General features: G+C 43.3%; 1 pseudogene; it reads left to right on the top strand.

Annotated features, from left to right (window-relative positions):
• The first annotated feature begins 810 nt into the window (after positions 1-810).
• Positions 811-1,229, top strand: LOC118076978 (large ribosomal subunit protein eL32 pseudogene; annotated as a pseudogene).
• Positions 1,230-6,393: the final 5,164 nt, after the last annotated feature.

The following is a 6,393-nucleotide window of genomic DNA, read 5'->3' as shown; positions in this document are numbered from 1 at the left end:
CGAGGCACCGAAAAAGCTCTGTTGTTTTCACTGAGACAAAGTAAGAACCATTTGACATTCTCTGTCGTGGATTGTGGCACCTTGAGGAAGTTTTCTGTGGGATATATGTTCTGTGTTTTTATTTAGATTAATTTCTTAGAGATTTTATATAATATGATAATCCTGATCCCTTTTTCCAAATTCTAATAAAATAATTGGAAAAAGGGGGAAGAAAATACTAGGAAATAGTCTGATCTGGCATAAGGCAATTTCCTGTGCCTCAGGGTTCCAAGTAGCACAATATCAGTATATAACCCCTGACAACTGGCTCTTCCTCTTATGTAGATTTTACGATGCTGAACACTATGGTGACAAACTGACCATTTAGATAAGATATATTTTGTGTGTATGAAATAGCACATTGACATGGGTATATCTTTCCACACCCCAATGCCCCCTATGCTATCAAATGCATCATTCAGAACAGTGGTTTTCATGAGCCACTAAGGAAGATAATAACACAATACAATTCAAAACAGTAACCATGCACATTTATTAAAAATCTAATTAATGCAATTAATTCAACAAATATGTTGATCTTGATCTAGTGATATTAGCTTTTCAAAGTCTGATAGTTATTTTCATTTCCAGTGACACTCCCCCCCCATGCCACTCCCTTGCTTCTTAGCACCCCTTGGAGGGGGTGCCCACTTTGGGAACCTAAATGAAATACAGCTTGTGGCATGTTAAGATTTTGTCAATAGTAGGAGGTGGCACTTTTCTCTCTCTCTCCATGCTTCCTCCCTGCGCAGGTGTCGCCATTTTCCAGCAGACACTATGCTGGTCCTCAGACCCCTCATCAAGCCTAAGATCATCAAGAGGAGGACGTAGAAGTTCATGCGCCATCCATCTGACCACTATGTCAAAATTAAGCGTAACTGGCAGAAACCCAGGGGTACTGACAACAGAGTTCTCAGAAGGTTCAAGGGCCAAATCTTGATGCCCAACAATTGGGTACGGTAGCAGTAAGAAGACAAAGCACATGTTGCCTTCAGCATTCAGAAAGTTCCTTTTCCACAACGTCAAAGAGCTGGAGGAGCTGATGATGAGCAACAAGTCCTGTTGTGCAGAGATTGCTCACAATGTTTCATCCATGAATCGGAAGATAATTGTGGAAAGAGCAGCTCACCTTGCTATCAAAGTCACCCTTCCAAATGCCAGGTTTCGCAGTGAGGAAAATGAATAAATAGTTGCTCGTGTACAACTGTACTGTATTTAATAAAAAGTCAAAGAGTGAAGAAGAAAAACCAGCAGGATGTGGCTACATTCTGGGGCCTGTAGGCACATTTGCAAACCAAAGAAATGATCATGGGCACCACTCAGACACAAGTCTCCTCACCAAGAAACAGGCTTGAAAAAGGCATTTTTGCTTCCCTTTCCAGGTCTAAGGGTGAGGGACCATCTTCCTGAAGAGTGCAGATGCCAAGAGTTAAGCTTCCACCCTCAATTGCAATCTCGAGGAAGATCATCTCTCTCAATAATTAACTGTGCATGGTCAGTATGGTACAGTATGCACCTTTTACAACGGGGCTACAATTCTGCAGGGTATTTCTAACAAGCAACATTTGCATATTGCAAAGGCAAAAGCATCATCCAAAGCAAATGGTTAATGAATCAACAGAAAACATGCCTTTTATAAAAACAGAATGCAGTCTCGAAGCAGGAATTTGCAATTGTGAAAGGGCATTCCATAGAAAGGAATGCTCAAAGTGATGCCATGTTCGTGGTTTTTTTTTTTTAATAAGTTTTGCGTATTATTGGTGTGTGCAAAATCAGAAATCTTTCTCAACCTGGGTGAGACACTGAACCCTCTAACATGAGTGTTTGGGTGATGATGTATTCATAACAGGAACACCAGTTTACAGAGAAAGTTGCTTTTTTAACAAAAACTGTGTCATAGGTATGATGGGAAGAAGCAAAAATGCTGAATGAAAGAGCTTTTCTGGGAGATCAAAGAAGAGTGCTTGCTTTTAATTATTTAAAACCTACAAAACTGAGTTGTTTGTTGACAGTAATTACTCTGAACTAAGGTTAAAAACATTATAATGGCATGTCTTCCTCATCTGTCATGAGAAGAAACTTGGAGAGCGCTTATCACAATTCTTGTGGAAGAATGGTAACACTGTACTTTTAAAGTAAGTTGGCTTTTAAAGGATCCTGGGTTTCTTAACTGAAGGATTGAGAAACGTGTTTCTCTACATTGGTGTTAAACCTTAAAAGCAGGCATCCCCAAACTTCGGCCCTCCAGATGTTTTGGACTACAATCCCCATGATTCCTGACCACTGGTCCTGTTAGCTAGGGATCATGGGAGTTGTAGGCCAAAACATCTGGAGGGCCGCAGTTTGGGGATGCCTGCTTAAAAGCAAGGATTTTTAGGGTGCATTCGGGGCACTTTGTGGCAGGATACAAAGGGCAAGTTGCTACTGCATCTCCATTCCTGTCCTCCAACATTCTCGTTTAAGATAATTTTGTCTATCATGAGTGTTCAACAACGGATGTAAGCCTGTTGTTGTTGTTGTTGTTCGTGACCCCATGGACCAGAGCACGCCAGGCACTCCTGTCTTCCACTGCCTCCCGCAGTTTGGTCAAACTCATGTTTGTAGCTTCAAGAACACTGTCCAACCATCTCGTCCTCTGTCGTCCCCTTCTCCTTGTGCCCTCCATCTTTCCCAACATCAGGGTCTTTTCCAGGGAGTCTTCTCTTCTCATGACGTGGCCAAAGTATTGGAGCCTCAGCTTCAAGATCTGTCCTTCCAGTGAGCACTCAGGGCTGATTTCCTTCAGAATGGATAGCTTTGATCTTCTTGCAGTCCATGGGACTCTCAAGAGTCTCCTCCAGCACCAAAATTCAAAAGCATCAATTCTTCAGCGATCAGCCTTCTTTATGGTCCAGCTCTCACTTCCATACATCACTACTGGGAAAACCATAGCTTTAGCTATACAGACCTTTGTTGGCAAGGTGATGTCTCTGCTTTTTAAGATGTCTAGATTTGTCATTGCTTTTCTCCCAAGAAGCAGGTGTCTTTCAATTTTGTGACTGCTGTCACCATCTGCAGTGATCAAGGAGCCCAGGAAAGTAAAATTTCTCACTGCCTCCATTTCTTCCCCTTCTATTTGCCAGGAGGTGATGGGACCAGTGGCCTTGATCTTAGTTTTTTTTTATGTTGAGCTTCAGAAAATATTTTGCGCTCTCCTCTTTCACCCTCATTAAAAGGTTCTTTAATTCCTCCTCACTTTCTGCCATCAAGGTTGTGTCATCTGCCTTGCATCCCCATTCCTGTCCTCCAACATTCTTGTTTAAGATAATTTTGTCTATCATGAGTGTTCAACAACGGATGTAAGCCTACTATTTTGCAAATAAAAAATAATGAAACAATATGCCATAGTTATTTGCAGGACACTGGTTCAGAAACTGGCACCAGCTCTGCTTAATTTCATTTGCATCCAAGTTATGGTAATAGCACAGCACATTAAATTCTGGTCCAGCTTGGTCTCCAAGTTTGTAGGTTTCCCCTCCTGGTGAAAGACTGCCTGCTCCAGTCCTAGGCAAATCTGTGATGGTAGTTGTGCTACCTGGACCTATAAAAACATCATGCTGAGCTCCCATTTTGTTAGCCCCGCAGGCTCATACATAATTAGAGCTTTAATGGGAAGAGCCAGTGGTAAGTGAGAAGTTCTAACATCTCTGTAGAGGGAGATAGTTAAAAGAAATAGCCTATTTAGAAATTGTCGGCAAGATGGGCCCAGTGGCCTTTACATGTTCCAAGAATATCATCATATACCTTCTGCAAGGTCCTGGTTCACTGGAGGATGACTCCCTGGGTCTGGTGGCGGCATCATTTTCTCTGTAATAGATTTTCCTTTTTTCCAATCTGTTGCATTCCCTGACAGCTGCTCACCAGGGTGACACAATTTGTGGTTTATCTGTCTGTTCTGAAGGCTTGGACATGCGCGGGGAAAGTGTTGTGACAGTCACGTTCAGCCTGTATTGTACCATCTTCTCTTTAATCATAGATAAATATTAATTGAAATATTTTGCTTGGAATTAATTCTCTCAACATTTCTGTGTTCAAAACAAAGCGAGCAGATTGACAGGGCTGCTCCTTTTCCTTCCAAAATGACAGGAAACGGCATTGGAGCGAAATGGAGAGCCGTGCAATTCATGGTCTCTCGCGACTGAAGAGCAAGACCTGGCTTCGTAAACAAGAGCTTACATTTTGTAAAGCCTTCTAAGGCCAGTAGAACACAATTATATGCCTCTTAGGTTTTCAATAATAATTACTTCTTACTGGGTTAATTGTGCTCCCATTCCACCTCTGGTTTTATTTTGCTGTGCAAAAAATGCAGGAAGCATACATGAGGAAGTGCTATCACCTGTCTCGCCTGCAAATTGATTTATCTATTAAATTCACATAAATTTGTACATGGGTGAAATGATAGCTCTGAAGCAAGAAGCATTGTGTTTCTGTTCTTAAATGACACAGAAGGTCTCATAACAGGTGTCATGTTAGAAGAAGCATTCCCTTCTAAGAGGTGAGAAAAGGAAGAGTGCGTCTTTGACACCTGCAGTTATCTGGCTCCGCCTGCAGCCTTTTTAGGCTGGGTTTATTTTTCTCTGGATTAATTGAGTAATGGATTCACTTTGGCTATCTGCTATTTTTCACCCAGGTTAAGGATTCCCATGCCATGATTTCTTACTTGGTAGCGCTGCGGCAGGAAGGTAAACAGTGTTTCCATGTGCTCTGGTTTCCGTCATGGTGTCCCCTTGCGCCATAAGCGGTTTAGTCATGGCAGCCACTTGACCCGGAAAGCTGTCTGTGGACAAACGCCGGCTCCCTTGGCCTAAAAGTGAGGTGAGTGCCGCAACTCCAGAGTCACCTTTGACTGGACTTAACCGTCCAGGGGTCATTTACCTTTTACTTTGTAGTAGAGTCACTCATCATTCTTCTGATAGGAAATGCTCTGCAATGTGGGAGGGGGATAATTGGAGGGGTCAAGGATGATCCTTTGGGATGAGTGAGAAATGTCCCTATCTTCATCTGAGGAACATAGCTGCCAAGTCTCCTGTATTCCCTGGGAAATCCCCGTTTTTCCAGCTGTTCCCAGCCGAAAAAATTGATTTTTTTTTTGTTTTTCCCCGGTTTATTCTGGCGCGGTGGCCATTTTGGAACTAGGCGGAGCATGCTCATAAGCAACTTTTGAGGCTGCTCTGCCCAGTTCCAAAATGGCTGCAGCACCACTTCTGGCACGGCAGCCATTTTGGAACAGGGCAGAGCAGCATCAAAAGTCGCTTCTGAGCATGCTCCTCCCAGTTCCAAAATGGCGGCAGCGCTACTTCCGGTCTGCTACTTCTGGTCCAGTCCCTTATTTCTCAGGCAGGGACTTGGCAGGTATGCTGAGGAATATTGGAGGGTCTGCTGCTTCTGAGCTATGTGACCCATCTAGGCTCTGTGGTAGTCTTTTGCATGTTATAATTCAGGCCTGAGATGTGGTGGTAGCAGCGGCAGGGATAGACAGCCTCCTTCTCCCCTTCCAAAGCATACAAATTGCTTTTTTTTAACAAAGGGCTGTGCTTGCCGGCCTGGCTACTTGAAAGCAAGCAACAACCCATTTGTACATGGGATTCCTTCTCAAGCGAGGGATATACAGAGGCCAGCAGAGGCCAGCTTCAGTGGGCCAGACTATATGTTATGTTAAATGAGTGTACATTAGTACAGGGCCGTCTTAAGTATATCTGGTGCCGTGGTGCGACAGATCCCTCCGCCCCCCCCCGCCCAGTTTCACGGCGCCCCCCTGGTGGCCTGGCACCCTGCGCCACCCAGCCTGGCCATAGGGTCGGCCCTGCATTAGTATTTATATTGTGTGTGTTTCAAACAGAAGCTGTCTGAAAGCTCCCAATGTGGATCAGGATCATGGCTTGTGGGGAGTGGGGTTTTAACCCTTTCACCCATACTGCATATTACAGTGTTGCATTTTTTAAAGGCACGGGTAAATAGGAGGAAGCAACAACCCCAGAAGTCTTGCACTTTTGAGTTATTTTTTTCCTTTGTCTTTTAGTTGTCTGTCTTTCCACCAAGAACTGACACCTAGTTTGACAAATTTGTCTCGTTCCTAAATTTCCAGAGGCACAACATGAAAACATACAGGGGGGAAAAAACACAGCCAAGGAAGAATAAATGAAACTTCTTTCCTAGCTCAAGGTCTTGGATCAAGTTTGTAATCTTTCTAGTATTCTTTATAAACCAAGAAATCAAAGTTGCTTTTTCCTTTCCTACTGACCATAGATAACGGATTCTTTCTAGGGGATAAACGGCTTGCTCTCACAAAACGTTTTGCTTCTTTCATTGTTTACA

Source organism: Zootoca vivipara, chromosome 10, assembly GCF_965207765.1.
Source record: "Zootoca vivipara chromosome 10, rZooViv2.hap1.1, whole genome shotgun sequence".
NCBI lineage: Eukaryota > Metazoa > Chordata > Lepidosauria > Squamata > Lacertidae > Zootoca > Zootoca vivipara.
This window is presented reverse-complemented; position numbering and strand designations above follow the sequence as displayed.